Raw genomic sequence first — 17,495 nt, 5'->3', positions numbered from 1 at the left:
TAAAAATGAGACCTCGGTAATTAATATTTTAACTTTCCTTCCTTCCTTAGCCCCGCTCTACCATATAGTCATTACATCTGAATCCAAGGACCAGCGACAAGTTCTAGGAACAGAAGTGCTAACAATCTCCTATTGTCTCTACAAACATAATAATCATAGCAATATTTAGAGTTATCTTTTAAAATGTTTAAACTGATTTCATCAATCCCACTGGCAACTGAAAATTATACAAATTCTCATAATTGGTGTCTTCAGGCTGAAGAAAAAGCAACTGAGGACACAAATCTTGTCTGTAAAATAAGAGCACTTATATAATTGTTTAAGGTAGTTAAGGAACCACATAGGTCAAAATGTTTACAAAATCTAGCCTGATCAGGTGGTGGCGCAGTGGATAGAGTGTCGGATTGGGATGCAGAGGACCCAGGTTCAAAACCCCCCAAGGTCACCAGCTTGAGCACAGGCTCATCTGGTTTGAGTAGGGCTCACCAGCTTGAACCTAAGGTCACGGGCTTGAGCAAGGGGTCACTCGGTCTGCTGCCCCCGGTCAAGGCACATATGAGAAAGCTGTCAATGAACAACTAAGGTGCCCCAACAAAGAACTGATGCTTCTCCATCTCTCTCTTTTCCTATCTGTCTGTCCCTATCTGTCTCTCTCTGTCTCTGTCACAGACACACATAAAAAAATGTTTTACAAATCTAGATTACTGTATGTGGAAGTATGTGTAAAAGAAACCCTCTGCTACGCAAACGACCGCAGCTGAGTTCTGCACACCTCTAATGTCTTCTCTTAGATTTGCCCAGATTACCCCAGAGAAATAAATTGGTACTTGAAACACTGTGGACTCAACTCATGGTCCCCAATCTATATTCACAAAAGGACTTTCAGTTCTAGAAACCTCTGGAATATTTTGGATAATATAGTGGAGGGTATACATTTGTAATAGCTAAAACTTGTATCAGACACTATTCTAAATGCTTACATATACTTACATTTTGAATTATCGTAAGAACCCCATGGAGTATCGTCTATTACACTTCAGAAATCTGAAGCAAAACCAGTTTAAGTATCACGCTTATCATTACAGAGTTGTTAGAGTCAGAACTGGGGTGCCAACCCAAACAACCTGACTCCATATTCTTGGTACTTAACCACACTATGCTATAAAAAGAAATGGAATCTTCAGATTTCAAGTGCTCTAAAAGACCCACATTTCCAGAGAGTGTCAGGATCCATGGTTGTCTACTAGATCAGTGACTTCCCAATGGTTATGTAGGAAACAAATACATCTCTACATCAATATACACATATGCATAAGTTGGGCCTGATTTAGAGCTACAATTCTACTGGGTTAATACATAAGTTCCCTGAGGCTCTTCTTCAGCCTGCTCTGACTTGTTATGGTCGCAGCTATTCCCACTGTTCCCAATCTCGTGGCAAAGAATGCCTGTGTCACCATCATTGCTCTTATCCCCATATACTTTATACGTTGTCAACCAAGGTTGTTGGTACAAATTCAATGCCAACAGAAATCCTCAATTTGGGATGTAGTGAAGGAGAAAACGTTGTGCAGTGCAAACACCTCAATCATTATACAGTATAGCTGTGGAGCTGCTTAATTGTGTTAAAGCTGGATTATGAATCAGCACAACTGTGTAACAACATAGCTGTGAGGTGGCTCTGGGCAAGGCCCCTTTCCAAATTAGACAGCCCTGTTCTGCTCCTCTGAGACATCTTTAGTGTTTCAGTTTCCAGGAAGGGGGTTAGAGGTATGGAATCACTACTTGGTCATTGGCAGAAAAGGAAGCGTGATCTCAGAGCCAGAGGGGAGCTGACTTACATAGAAGTCCCTGATTGGTCCATCCTCATACAAATGAGGACTCCAAATCCTCATGGTGCGATTTGTCCAAAAAGCACTCTCTTGGTTGGTCAGAATGAAATGCTCTGATTGGATGGTAAAGATGCTAATGAGGATATAGTTATATAGCTCCGATTGGACAGGGAAAGTCACAGTCCTATTGGTTGAAATACAATTCCAGGAACTAACACATTTATAAAGGCTGGCTTAGACTGTAAGAACACAGTGCTTGCAGGGAATTCAGGGCAGGAGGCAGGCAGCTTAGTGCAGGCTTCTCCCTGAAAGGCAGCTTGTGTGTGAGGCCCCTGTTTAGAAACAGCTTCTAGGCTCTGAATTTAAATTTGATCCCAATTAGCCACAGGAGCCCTTCTTAGTATCTTCTTTCTCAGGGTCAATGGCATTCACTCAACAGGAATTTACTGATCCCTCCTTACCAAAGATACTGAGATGACAAATATTGGTAATCAGTAAATTCTCAGTCTAGAACAAGACTTAAACTTGCGTGACCTGTTACATTTCAATGTGGCAAGCGCTATGCAAAAGGTAGAAACTGTGAGCTTTGGCAGTAAAGAAAAAAGAAACTTCCAGTTCAGCCTCTGGAATTCAGAAGAACTTACCAGAGGAGGTAACATTTTTGCGTCTTGAATCTTGAAAAAGGAGTAAGAAAGAAAGTTTCAGGGGCAGCGTTGAGAGGCATTCAGACAGAAAGAATCACATGCGTGAAGAAATGAAATGGAAATAACCAGGATGTATACTGTCACAAAAATTAGCTTCCTATTCATTTTGAAATACCCCCTAATTTTTGTGAGCAGTATATTTGAAAAATGCAGCATTCCATATGGCTAGAGCAGAGATTTCTTGTGAGTGGATAGTTCGAGAGGAGAATGGCTGCCTGAGCAAGGTTCTCAGCATGAAGATCTCTTTACTCTCTGCTAAGAATTTTGGAGTTTGTCCTACAGAAAAGTTTTAAAAGGATTTTTAGTCAAGGAGGGCCCTGATAAAAACTGAACAAATGTGGCTGAACATCCTAGGGATGGGGAGGAGGGTATTAGAGACAGATCTGGCAGAGTCCAGAATGGTCCCCCAAAAAGAAGCAGTCGAGCTATCACAACTATACATTTTATAACAAAGATAATATGAGCAAGTGTGTATAGGACAATTGCCCACCTAAAGCTAATGCAATACCTGAGGGTTCAACCAGTGACCTTGGTTACCATGGTTAACTCACTATGCTAAACATTCCCTGTAAATAGTATATGTCAAGGAAAACCAAATCTTTTTATAATAAGAAACTATGCAGAGTAGGAAAAAACCTATTCACCTCAATCTAATTTTTGCATGTCTTTAGCAACACAGATAATAAAAAGGTATTTAAAGAGCATTTACATGTACCCAGAACTTTGCCAGGTATTTTCCTGAGTGAAGCCTTTAAAAACTAAGGCCAACAATTAAACAACAACAACAACAAAAATAGACCTAAATTAAAAATCATCTCAGGTCAACTAAGAAAAATAAAACAGTAGCGTCATCTTAACACCTGAAAGTTGACATAACACGTTTTGGAAGTATTGCTGTTCTTCATGGACTTATTGAAGTTTGCATTTGTAAGCAACTTACTAGAAGCACAGTTTGAGATTACTGAAAACCTGCAAAAGGCAACTTGAACATTGCTTACACACCTTGTGATTAAATCTGTTTAGAATTACTAGAGTCATAATCATGCATGAATAAACATTTACATTAAAATATAAAATGTTAAATAAAAAGAATTAGCTATTTCAGAGACCTGTGGACTCCCCGTTATCATCACTTTCAACATATTAGACACATTAAGGTAAAAATATTCAATCTCTTTTTCAGAACGTTCAGGTGTTTTTAAAGCCTTTAACATCAGGGAGTTGAGAGTCAGAGGTGAAATGTACTGAGTAGAACCCTCCACTGGGTACATGCAGAGGTCTGTGAGTTGTGTATATGACCTTGCAGAGAATAAGTTCTCCCAGTATATGGTACACCTACTTGCTTAAAGACAGAATTTCAAATTTAATGCTATTGCTTTTGTGGGTAGAATTAAACTTAATGGCATACAAATGTAAATTTCTAGGATTTAATTGTGATCTTTCACAATAAACATCACTTTCACTTTAGAAAGAAAGGAGGAAAGAATAATAGAAAAAGTAGTAATAATGTACACGAAAGTTAAGGTCAGTTCAATTTATGCAACTGCTAATATTTCTTCATAAACTCTTTAAAGGAAAAATGCTCTAATAACACAAATCATTGCATGTACAAATTCTGTGTGCCTCCATCAGACCTACTCTATGTGGGAAACACTTCAACTGTTAATAAAAATTAATACAGCACCTTAGTAGATGGGACATAAAATTGAGACTCAGAGACATGGACAAGAGTGTGACGGTAACAGGGGGTGGGGTGAAGGGCTGGGGAGGGGGTGAGGAAGGAGAAGGAGGGGGTAGGGGGAGGGGAGGGGCACAAAGAAAACCAGAGAGAAGGTGACAGAAGACAATTTGACTTTGGGTGAGGGGTATGCAGCATAATCAAAAGTCAAAATAATCTGGAGATGTTTTCTCGGAACATATGTACCCTGATTTATCAATGTCACTGCATAAAAATTAATAAAAATAAGATTAAAAAAATTAATACAAAAATACTTCCAAAAAGTGTTATGTCAACTTTCAGGTGTTAAGATGACGCTACTGTTTTATTTTTCTCAGTACTAAACTGAAATAAAGTTACGGACTAGTTAATAAGAATATTTAAGTTATATTAGAGTGGACAGACAGAGCTTTTGCCTATATAATTACACTGGAGGTGTTCTGTGGTATTTGAGAGTTGTTTTTTTGTGATGTTTTGTTTCTGTATTTGTTTAGTTTTAGTTTTTAGTGAGTGCCACACAAACATACTAGAGCAGGTCCTCTGTACACTTTCGTCACAAGACTTGTTCATTTTTCCAGTGGTATTCACACACTGGAAGATCCTCAAAGAGACTTTGGGAGGTGGCAATGGCAGTGTTGTTGAGTGAGTCACAAGCCACCCACGTCCTGAGCAGTGGATATTTCTCTAGTGGGCACAGAGTCGATTTTCACGTGAACAAAAGGGTCTGTGACTAAATAAATAAAAAGTGAAAATCCCTGTTGCAGTGAAAAAAGACAATAAAGATTTAAAATAGATTAATAGCAGCAATACAAGTGTTCACCTAGAAAAAAATCCTTAAAAATGCAACTTCTGATATCTGTGTTAAGTTGAAAATATTTCCAAAATATGGCTGACCCCATCATAGTTTAAACTTGCCTCTGGTAATCATGATGCAGTCCTTATTACTTGAATTGATATAAATGTGTAGATTTGAGAATCTTAACCAGCAATCAAGCTTAAAACTAGAAAATAAAAAAACTACCCTGTAAAACTGATAACTTCTAACCAACGGATAAGTTTGAAAGACAAAGAAAATTCTCCATGCAAGATAGATATTAAAAAGACCTAGTCACAACTTCTTAACGATTGGGAAGCATTCCCGAGTAACAGTTTCTCCAAATTAGTCATTTGCCGTCAACCTTCATGATTTTGGCTATTTCAGCCAAGTACTTGTTCACTGTTTGTTATTTAATATGTTTCTTTAAATAGGTGCTTTTTAAGATTATTTTTACTTCAATACTTTTTTGGCCCTGTCTTAATATTATCCATGAAAATACAGGCTTAAAATAAAATTTAATACGTTTTCCTAATATCCTTAGAAATAAATGCATAAGTAATAATATAAAAATAAAATGTTTGAGTAGCACCTAAAGCGGATTCTGTATACCTGACTGGTGGGAGCAACTGCCTAGCACACTGTTTCAGGATAGGGATCTAGGGTTAGACTGCTGAGCTGGGATCCTGGCTCCACTCCACTGGATGCCTGGGTCTCAGTTTCCTCACCTGTAAAATGGGAATAAGAAAAGTACCTAATTTATGGCATAGTTGAGAAGACTAAAATTAGCTAATCCACATAAATACTTTAAAGTATTTTGCATAAAGTAAATTCCAAGTAAACGTCAGCTATGATGTCATGATGATAATGATTGATAATGACAATGACAATGATGATTAAACAAGACAAAAAAATTACAACAGTACGAAATCCAAACTGGCAATTTTTATTTTAAAATATACCTCAATCTATAAATATGTGTAAGAAAATAAACTTCAGATATAAAATTTCAAGATTGCTATTCTATATGGATTTAATAAAACCTCCCTTTGAGTGTATTCCAATGTGATTATAGCAATTTAGACTTTATCTAAAATTTTCAATCTAAAAATGATGTACCTGTGGAAAAATAATACTAAAAAATGCTAACATGATAACAATCATTTTTCTCATGGCTCAGAAATACATTAAAATAAATTTACCACTGTGCATAAATAAAAGCTCTAAAGTGCGACTATGTTGTATTAAAATGTCTTATATAGGGGAAAATTTAGATTCCTGGTATCTTAATACAGTGTTATTCCTCATCAGCCATGCACTGAAATCTCAGGGTGAGGAAAGGGCCAGACCAATGCTGAAAGGTTTCAAATATCAAACTATACTATTATGTCAGTGCCCTAAGATCAATTAGCACCTTTCAATGACAGAAAAGGTTACAGTGAGATGCGGAGGCTCGCTCTCAGAAACTGTTTAAAACCACTCATATAAATATGGTTTTGATAACAAAAAATGGTTTCTATTTTTAAATTAATCTGTTTCATCTCTTTTTTTTTGAAAGAGGGAAAGGAGTTAAAGAAGAATAGTGGTATTCACTGTCAGTACCTCTCTAACTAGTGAAAACATGGATGGGGACATGATAAGAACCATAAACACTGAACAGCAAAATGGTATATCACAAAGGTATATATTAATATGCGGTGCAGTAAGTAATATGAGGTGACAGTAACGTTTACAAAGTCTTCAGACTCACAAGCAGTGGAGGTTGTGTGTACTGCTTTTGAAAATGCGACTCTTGTTTATTTTCTTGCACTCAAGTTCAAGTTAAATGACACCAAGTTTGGCTCCACGTACAATTTAATGAATATTCAGTGTTCCCTGCATTAAAACACATCTGACTGCAAAATGCAGTATTCCACATACTACAATTAAATACACATTGCATCTCACCCGTTTCTAGAGCATGCCTGAAAGAACATGTTATTTCTTAGTTCACTGGGAAAAATTCATGAGAGAAGCAGGTACACTGGCAACCTCATCCCATTCCTCTTTGGTGTTGATTTCATTCACCTAGTAACCATTGTAATAAAATCCCCCAACTGTATTTCTGAATACAGTTAGTTTAAGATACTCTATAGGCAGACACATTGTAAGAGTTCAGAATATGCAAGAATAATATCTATTTGTAAGAGAAACTGTTATGATTACATTCTCACTGAAAAAAACAATGTGTTTGATAGAGGTTTGTTCAGCTCTCCAATGAGAGGATTCAAAATGTCTCCTACTTTTGATAGCACGCTTTTCTGTTTGTTTCTGAAATGAATGATCTGAAATATTTACAACCAGACAGTACCTAATTTTAGGTTTTAAGTGCTTTAACAGCTCCATGAAATATGATCAGCAGCTGCAATACAGAACTATGGTGAATAAACTCCTTATAAAGGGGGGCCTGTTTTCACTAAATGTTCAGTGTTCCTGCATTTACCTAGCAGGAAAAAAAAAAAGATAAGGAGAAAACATAATACTTGCACTTTTGAATTACTTAACACTTCACTGAGTCTTGAAAAGAATGATCTCTCCCTTTCTTGAATTCTACATAAAAACTTCCATTGGGTGAAATAATTTTGATTTTACTATTTGAGAATTAAAACATGAACTTAGCAACCTCCTGAGTTTTCATAACAATAGATACAGTTTTTCTACCATCCTATTCCTAAAAACTCTCAATACTTCAATTCCAGTTCATAAATTTTAAAAAAATGAAAGACCAAGCCACACAAATATATTTTTAGATACAGCATCAGTCATTTAGAGCTTGCAACAGAGATTGAAAACATGAAACAGGACACTCTATTTCCCGCGGCTATGTAAAATTTATTTACACTCCAAATCACAATATAAATAGAAAGGAAACTCTTAAAAATGAAAAATTTGTTTTCCTTTTTTTTTTGAATTCAAAGAAGTTTTTTTAAAAAAGAAAAAAATTATACCAAAATAACAAACTACTCATCTGCCAGTTTACCCTCAAAAAAGAAAATCCTATGCAGACTATTTTATCAACTAGCTTCAACAACCCTGTAGAATACAGTATCTATATTTTTAATAATAACCGTTGTCCTTCAACCAATTTGTTTTTAAACAAGCTTTGAGTTTTTTAATTTTTAAAACTGAACATATTATTTAAATATTAACTATAAATATATACATATACATAAAACTTTCCATTTTGTAAAAGAGAAATTAAGTTCCTAATAGCCAATAAAATACTTACTCATTAATAAAAATAATCAAGTAATGATTTTTATTTCAGCTGTCTGTGAAACAACCTGTAATTTTGATGGTCTGAAAATGTTGAAGCACAGTATCTTCAGGAAATTGACAAAGGAAAACAGGCTTTTGAAAATCACATTGATTTTAGATCTTCACTTGTCATAAAAGACAAAATTACTGCCCTAATAATCAGGGGAAAAAAAAGAAAGTTTCCAGATAAGCTAATTGTGTTACTTTTAAAGCTGTAACTGTTAAAGGTTTTAACTTTCTTATACAGTCATTTCTAAAAATTGGTTTAACTCTGAATGACTTACAGCTTTTAATCAGGTGGAACAAACTATTTTTATGGTTTATAATAATAAAAAAGGATGTAGTTATATCTGCATTTGGTATTGTTGCCATAAAAATTATATTCTGGCAGTCTGGCCCCACACAGAATAGTTTGTCTGTTGTTACTACTGCTACTTGTTTCTTGGAATACTGTTATTTTTAAAAGTACATAAATGCCTTTGAATACGGTCTCCTAAAACGCACTATTACTATGTACCAAGTATTTTGTTTTAGAATTCTCTGCCTGTGCCTCTTCCTAGTTTTTGGTCCTTGGGCTATAAACTGGCCAGAAATATTTTAAAGAGAAATAAAAAGCAATATTTAGGCTTAAGAAGTACTTGATAACCCGGAAAAGGTTATCAAGTACAATCCTTGTCCTAAGATTTGAAAAAAATAACAAAAGCAACCCAACAAAGAAGAAAAACCATCGTCAACTTTCAATACTGTCAGTCACCTACGTGTAAGTGAAACTTCAGAAGCTGTTGAAGGGGCGCCCGGGGTTGTTAAACGCTCCTAAGACTCCCCACCTAAGTCCCGCAGGAGCCCGCACTGAAACTGACAAACGCCCGAGGGTGCAAAAAGTAGCTGCTGATGAGAAGAGGAACAAAATGCCATATTCGAGAAGATATGTTTCGCTCCATCAGTTACGTTGATCCCAGGGTGCCAAGCCAAAAGGGGAAAGGGAGAAAGAAAACTGTTAAGTATGAGCTCTTAATGTGAAACCTAACCTGTTGGTTCTCTTAGGTATCAGATTTTGGAAGTGTCTGTAATGACAGCCAGGAAAGCAAATTAATGGCCAACAGCCCACTGGGTTTGAACACGAGACTCCTGTTACCTCCTCACAGATCAAGTACACAACACACACGCACACGGAGGTGCTCCACGTGGAACTGCTCTGAAACCAAAACACACACCCCCGTCGCTCTTCTGCACCTTAGCAGACCGAGCAACTTGCACCTTCTTCCATTGCCCTCAGGTTAGGATTCACGAAGAACTGTCCCCTTGGTAGTGCAGGGTGGAGGGGGAGAAAAGACTGTCTACAAACAACACCCTCCCCCCATTCACACCAAACACATACCCACTCACCCAACTCACAAATCCCCTAGCTTTCAAGGGAAGGGGGCAGAGAGGTGGTGGTGAGGGGTGACACCATCACCCCAACTAGAGAAGAGTTGACAAAAATTAAACTGCTCTTTCCAGTTTCGCCACCACTATGCCAAGGGACTCGGGTCGAAAAATTCCCCAATAGCTCCAAGCTGTTTCGAATAATGTATACAAAGAAAGAAACATCTTTAAAGTGCTACTAAATGAAAGTCCTGGCAGCTGTGTGGCGCAAAGTAAAACAAGCACGCACAAAGTCGACTTCCAAACACCGCTCAACGATGCTATAGCAGCAAGCCGTTTCCAGACCCGCAACCACCCCCGAACCAGAAGGCTTGGAAAAGAGAGAAAACCCGCTCCCCCCCCACCAGGTCCCTTCGTTTACAGAAGTTATAATCCTTCCATGGCATCTGCGTCCCGAGCCAATGAACGCAACTCCTCTGACAAGGCGCCTCTAATTTCACGGACCCTGGCAAACTGCAGGGGACGTTCGGACCACGCCACATAAAAACTATTAAAAGTGGGATGGCCGCAGTATAAAAGCCCGGTTCGCGCCCGGAGATCAGAGCACAAGCACTGAACGTACACACGCACCCAAGATCGTGAAAACCCTAGGCGTCTGGGCCTTCCTTCCCCGGGACCCGGGTCAGCATCCCTGCCCCAGGCTTATCTAGGGAGTCATCACAAAGTAATAAAAGTCACAGCAAGGATGAAGGGGAGACCCCGGGAAGCGCATCTCTGCGAAGCAGGGGCGGAGTGCAGGTAGGGAGCGGCGCACCCGGTTCAGCGCCGGCTCCAGCGCGGCCCCGCAAGCGGCGGGAAGGCTCAGCCCAGGCAGTCGGGGCGCCGGGGCGTACTCCAGCGCGCACGCACCGCCGCAGCGCGAGCGGCCCGGCCGGGGTGCGGCACTCCGCCTCCCAGCAGCCGCGGGGACCCCGGCGCCGACACTGTCCCGCCGTGTGCCCTCTGTCCCCAGCGCCCGGCGCACCGTCCTGGGTAGAGTGTACGGCCCCCTTAAACCTGAACCCCCGCACGCCAGGACGGGGCTCGAAGCGAGGGGCACTCACCTCTCGCCGCCCCGACCGCCTAAGGATCCTGAAGTTCAAGTGTCTGTCCCAGAAGCGGATCCGTGCGTCCGTATTTAGCTATTTATTCTCTTTCCTTCCAGTGTCGAAGTTTCCCCTTCGCGCTGTGCCTCTGGTGAAAACAGGACATCCCCTTCGGTCACCCCCCAACAAATAGCATACACAAGTGGGGGAGAAACGGGGCGGGGGGACAAGCCGGCTCCGAGGGGGAGGAGGAAAGGAGAGGAGCCAAAACTGCGGACTGACGACAGGCGGAAAAAAAGTAGAAGAAAAAGAAAAGAAAGCGCGCGCCCAGCCACCGCAGTCGTCACTCCCCAGCGTTTCCCAAAGCTCTTTCCCCTCTGGAAGGGGGAGCGACAACTTCTCGTGGACAGGCTCGAAGTTTTGCGCGGCAGCCGAGAGCGGAGGAGCGTGCGCCGCGCCGCGGGCAGCCTCGCACTTGCGCGCGGGGTTGGGGGCGGGGGACGCCGCCGCCGGCGCCCGCGGCCACTGGAGGCTGCCGGAGGCCTGGAGGCAGGCTACAGGCGGCGGCGGTGAGCGGGAAACTGCCTCTTTTTTATTCGACCTAGGGGGACGATTGCCTGTTGTCATCGTTTGTGGTCCTGCGTGGGGAAACCGCTCGGGACCCTGGGCATCCCTGGTGGCGCCACGGTAATCTCCGCGCTCTCAGAACCGTCCCCACCCCGCCCCCCACCGTCCAGGCGCTGGACGCCGCGGCCTCCAGGTTAAGGGGAGGGACCCGCGGCCGCACTCTCCTGCCGGAACTAGGGAACCGCTGTCTGTCCCCACCTGCTTCTGCTGGGGCAGTAGCCTAGTTGTCTCTAACTCGGTCGCTACCCTGTCCCCGGGTGTAGGCCACTGCGGACGTCCTGATGGACTCCTTTCCACTTACCCCAAGGGAGGAGACAGAAGGGACTTCGCCTACTTGAAACAACGTAAAATAAAAACCAACCCACGCCAGACTGGGAAACTTTCACTGAAGGGAGGAATAACCCTTTCCGTGAAGATGTATGCTAGGAACGAGCAAGCAGTCTGGGAATAGGCTGTGCTGGGAAGGGCCTGGGCCCCTTCCAGCGCTGGGCGCAGGTATAGGCATCCCTCCCAGACGACCAAAGGTCAGGCAGCGACGACTGACTTCCAAGGCAGCGTCAGAGCTTCCCAGGCACATTGCTGAAGTGACATTTCATTTCTAAGCCTTCTGCGCCTGTATTATGCACCCACGTAGGACTGCACATGTGTATATCACAAACAGGGGCTGAAGCAAAATGCACTATAAACAATAAATAAATGTTATATCCATTTAATCACCTCTTCCTACAATCTGTTGTCTAAGGAACATCTTTGTCATATCAATTTTAAGTGTTTTAATAATGTAAGTGTACTGAGAATTTACTGAGTATTTAGTCTGGCCACTTATGGTGCATATGGATTCATTTAATTTTGCAGCAGCTCTATGATGATCATTTAAGCCCCTATAAGAGCTAAGTAAACTGAGGCCGGAAGAAACCCCAGCAACTTTCCCAAAGACAAACCCAGTGGTCTCTAATCAGAAAGCCTATGAGTCAACAAGCCACTCCTCTCCCCAACTACCACCACCGCTGCCTTAGATGTGGCCTCAGAGATTACAGATTAACTGGCATAAATTACTCTCATTGGGAGAATATTTAGTTGTAATACATTGTCAACTAAATTATATTCCGTAAAAAGTTCAGGAAAAGCTTTCCCCCTTTACTTCAGCTTGTTTTTTTTTTCTTTTAATTATTATTATTGAATTTATTAGGGTGATACTAGTTAACATTATCACACAGGTCTCAGGTGCTCATTTCTACAACACATCCTTGTACACAGTATTGTGTGTTAATACCCCCAAGTCAAATCTTCCTTGTCCATTACCATTTATGCCCCTATCCCCTCCTCTACTCCCCCCCCCATCAGTCACCACACTGTTGTCTATGCCCCTTGAGTTTTTGTTTCTTTGTTCTATCTTCTATTGCTCTATACCTCCTTATGCAACTGGTATGAATACTGTCAAGTTCAAAAGCAAAAACAATACCTGATATTTATAGTTACATTTTTTAATTTATTTTTTAATTAGTGAAGCATTATCTGCAATTATTAACAGGCAATGGAAAAGGTAAGGTTGGATATTTAAACTGATAAAGGCATGCATTGCTGCTCTCACTGAGTGTGCTTCCCTGCAGATTAATTGGGGGAAGGTAGGAGTAGGCACTTGCCAGGTATAATGTTCCTTTTCCTGGTTCTCAAGGAAGAAAGGGTTCTGGCGGTGGGCTTGGTGCAAAGAAGATTTAGAACCCTAAGCATTCTGGCCTGAAGAGGATGCCAGTAATATACACTCAAGACAGAAATATCAATGGACAAATTTAGATAACTTTACCCATTATTTTTTTTCTCATTTTATAGGAAAGAAAACTAAGGGTTCATAATTTCTAGTAACTTCCTAAAAACTTGCAGACCTAAGATGAAACCAACCTGTGTGTAACCCCAAAGATCACTCTTAGCCACTGTAATGTAACAGTAGTTGTCAGAAAATTATTAATTATTTTCAGTACAGTGTATATGTCACAGGCAATATAATGCAATTTAAATGTTTTGTGACTCATTTGGTGTCTAGAAATTCTCAGTGGCTATAGCAAATACATTGAAAAATTAAATGCAATGCTGAATTAAATACTTTCCTCATAAGGCCACAAAATTTTGAATTTCATTTCAATATAGAATGTTAAATGTTAAGCTGGCCTCTACATAAAGATGGGAAGATGTATAATTTAGATAAAATAAAAATTCAGGCCCTGGATGGCTGGCTCAGTGGTAGAGGATTGGCCAGGTGTGTGGAAGTCCTGGGTTTGATTCCCAGTCAGAGCACATAGGAGAAGCCCCCTTCTGCTTCTCCACCCCTTCCCGACCCCTTCTCTCTCTCTCTCTCTCTCTTTCTCTCTCTCTCCCTCTCTCTCTCTCTCTCCTCTTTCTGTCTCTCTTCCTCTCCTGCAGCCATGGCTTAAATGGTTGAAGCTAGTTGGCCCCAGTCACCGAGGATAGCTCCATGGCCTCTGCCTCAGGTGCTAAAATATAGCTTCAGTTGCAACAGAGCAAGGGCCCCAGATGCCCAGAGCATCACCCTCTCATGGGTTTGCTAGATGGATCCCCATGGGGGCACATGCAGGAGTCTGTCGCTATGCCTCCCTGCCTGCACCTCTCACTTAAGAAATAAAGTTCATACATTTGTACAGTATATTGTTCACACAAGTATAGTTGTTTAGGATGTTTCTTTACTCCCTTCTACAATCAGATTTTCAGCAATATTTACCTTGCTTTCAAGTTACTTTACTATCACACAATTTTTCTACATTCGCATAAAAATATCTTTACAGAAGTTATACAAAAACCCAAGATTTTAGCACAAATTTAGTTATTCAAATTCTTATTACTTTCTTCTTATGATATAGGCTTAGACATACATATACAGGTGTGGGCAAAAGTACATTTACAGTTGTCCACATGGAAAAAGACATGCAGTTCATGATTATTACCATAGCTTTATTAACTGAAAAGAATGTTACAACTGTAAACCTACTCGGCCCACCTCTGTATTACATGGATACCTCTATGAGTGATATAAAATGTCACATTTTCAGTTGACATTCAGTTGAGTGTAATAAACAAAGAATTGTAAGGTTATAGAGGTGAAAATGTATTGTGTGTTTAAACAGGGCGATATTTCTAGGATTTCTATTGAATATCACTTTTATACTTATTGCCATTAACCTATAATATTAATGACTCAAATTTTCCTTTAAATAAGCTATTAAATCCATTTGTCTGATATAGGAAGCTTTTTGCGATCACCATTAATGGAAAACCAATATAACTAGCCATGAAGACAGAGTGACCTTGCAAATAAATCTATATTATGGAAATAAAACTCATTTATCCTGTACCACCTAAAATAATCTTACACATCAGTTTGCAAAACACTAAAGAATTACATTTCTTATATCCCTTGGGCTCTCCAAAACATATTTTTATGTCTTTCCTTTCCATGACTGTAGAGAAATGTTGAGTCCAAAATACTTTTAGATATGAGTTTTAAAATTCTGTTATTCAATTATTAATTTTCTTGCCTAAAATATACTCGAAGCACCAGACATGGAAGTGTCTTTTTTAAAGTAATTTATATGTTATTGTTTTGCTTACTATCTTACTTGTTGTAAAATTCAAATAATTCCTAAGCACACAAATAAAAACCTAATTACTCTCCTGAGAGACTTAGCAATTACCCATTACCCTCCTTTTTCCTTTACTCCCCCCCCCCAACACACTCTTAATCCTAGGCCTTAACCACAAAAAAAGTTTCCAACTGTTAACATAGAAGTGGCAGCATCTATTGGCCCAGTCTGGTATTGCAACCAAGTTCTACAAGGCAATGAAGAGGAGGCACAAGTAGATCAATGAGAGAGAAGCTCCGAGAGCCTAAGAAGACACGTAGGGCAATGCAGGAGTCTGAGATCTGCTGGAAAATTCTGGAAGTGATTTAGAAACATTCGCAGGTGGCGTAAGTCAGGCCATCAGAACATCTATAAACGTTCAACTTCTTCCGAGAAAAACATTTGTTCTGGGAAGAGAGAAAATGGAACAGTTCAAATTTTTTTTACATTTAATTTTTGTTTTAATTTCTCTTTAAAGCAACTTGAATGGAAAACAATTCCATCACTTTAGTAAGAACAAACTTTAGGCTAAAAAAAAAATGGAATGAGACAATACATTCACTAAAAAAAAAAAGACAGAAGACGGGATGCTTATAGAATCTATCCCAGAATAGATCTCTTGAGTTACCTTTGTTGGTGTATCTTTGAACTCCAGCTGGAAGTATATACAATTCTTTAAAAATATAATTATTCAATTGTTTCTTATTAAATTCTAAGCCAAACGCTTTGAGCTTTGGGAGAATAGACATTTAGAGGCCAGCATCAGTATGAGCTACACTTAAGACTGTTTTATTGGCTTATTCTACCAATGACAGAACAAATGAGGATATATGATTGTCCAGGAATCTAAAATGCTCTGCTTTTGGTTTTCTAAAATCTACAAATAAACACACTTTCTGAGTAATTTTGTGCAAACCGTTCACGCTTAAAAATGTTTCTATTGGTCTGTGAAAGTGAAGCAACCAGATCTGCAGGGGACCTGTTGGGTCATTCTCTTCTGCTGGGCTTTGTGCTATACACTTCCTCATTCTTGGCAGAGTCTCTTAAAAAAGAAAAGAAAAGAAAAGAAAAAGCACACTCTCTGGGAGACAACTTCATTGTATTGACTTTCGAATTCTCTCTTCAGTTTTCTCCCCCAAGTTAAATCCTTTTCATACCATAGTATGCAACTCGACTCTAGATTTCATGTTTACACCCAACATTCGGATGTTTCTAAACAGATATCATGCCCACTTTTAGTCATCTGTTAGCCACGTTAAACAAATGTAAGGCCTTTTCATCTTGTTTCAGTTCAGTCTCCCCAAGCCCTTAATCATGCTTATTGCTTGTCTCTGAACTATTTTCAGTTTCCTAAATGTTCATTTTTGTTTAGAGGTACCCCACATTGAATACATTGGTCTGGGTGTGGTCTCATTAACATACTAGAATGAGTTCCTTTTTTTCTTCTGTGACATTAGGTTTTGGCTTCACTGCAAATTCCCACTCACTCACATTCCTTTCATATTCTAACAAACATACGTGTAATTTTTTTCTCTATTTTTAGTTCACATAGTGTTTCTTTTGAGATACTATAATAATTCTGTTTTATCAAGTACAGTGGTACCTTGAGATATGAATTTAATTTGTTCTGTAACTGAGCTTGTAAGTCAGTCAACTCGTATATCAAACTGCCGATACTGGACCCATGCACCAACGCACCAACTAGCAGCAGCTTCCTGAATCACGACTGGTATCTCAGAATTTCGCTTGGATCTCGAACAAAAATACGGACCGAGTAGCAGCCCATATCTTAAAAAAACTTGTATGTTAGTCTGTTCGTATCTCAAGGTACCACTGTACTTCAAATGCACAGTTTTAAGTGATAATTGTACTTGAAATATGTAGAAACAATGTCACTTTGTAGTTCTTTTGATTTCATTGGCTTATCAAATAAATCATTTCAACATAGGAAAGATCCAATTAATCTGTTTTTATTCAACATTTTATTGTATATCCTGTGATGTTATGAAAATTGTTCACTGATTATAATTCAAAAGTCCCCAAATACACAATTCTATGATTAGTAGGAAAAGGAATTTTACTTTAAGGATGGCAAACAAATTGATTTGACAACTTTAAAGCAGTGCATTTGACATGGTTTACTCCAGCATCCATTTATTTTATAAAATCTCAAAGTTAGGAAAATTACTAAATTGCAACAATTTATTTAGATTGATTATTTTTGAAAGAACATATTATAATGTCATAGAAAACTACTGAAGGGTTTGTTTTGTCCATTTCTTCCATTATATTTTAAAGCACATTTAGAAACAATTTCTTTCTACAATGTTTTTTTTATTGTAAGCATGCATTCTTGTCAACCTCTTCAGCAGGATTATAATGACTTTCCTGTCTACCTGAGTTTATTCTGCCACCAGTCTTCTCA

The 17,495-nt window shown here is 39.4% G+C and overlaps 1 protein-coding gene across 10 annotated transcripts in view; it reads right to left on the bottom strand.

Annotated features, from left to right (window-relative positions):
• EYA4 (EYA transcriptional coactivator and phosphatase 4) overlaps nucleotides 1-11,310 on the bottom strand; it is a 292,335-nt gene extending 281,025 nt beyond the window's left edge. For all 10 annotated transcript variants that reach the window (XM_066248201.1, XM_066248198.1, XM_066248200.1 and 7 more), the window contains exon 1: nucleotides 10,830-11,310. The gene's annotated coding sequence lies outside the window, so the exon portion shown is untranslated. The remainder of the gene's footprint in view (nucleotides 1-10,829) is intronic.
• Between the last annotated feature and the right edge of the window lie 6,185 nt (nucleotides 11,311-17,495).

The sequence above is a fragment of the Saccopteryx bilineata genome, chromosome 12 (genome assembly GCF_036850765.1).
Source record: "Saccopteryx bilineata isolate mSacBil1 chromosome 12, mSacBil1_pri_phased_curated, whole genome shotgun sequence".
Lineage (NCBI taxonomy): Eukaryota > Metazoa > Chordata > Mammalia > Chiroptera > Emballonuridae > Saccopteryx > Saccopteryx bilineata.
The sequence above is the reverse complement of the archived record's forward strand: the minus strand, read 5'-3'. Positions and strand labels throughout refer to the sequence as shown.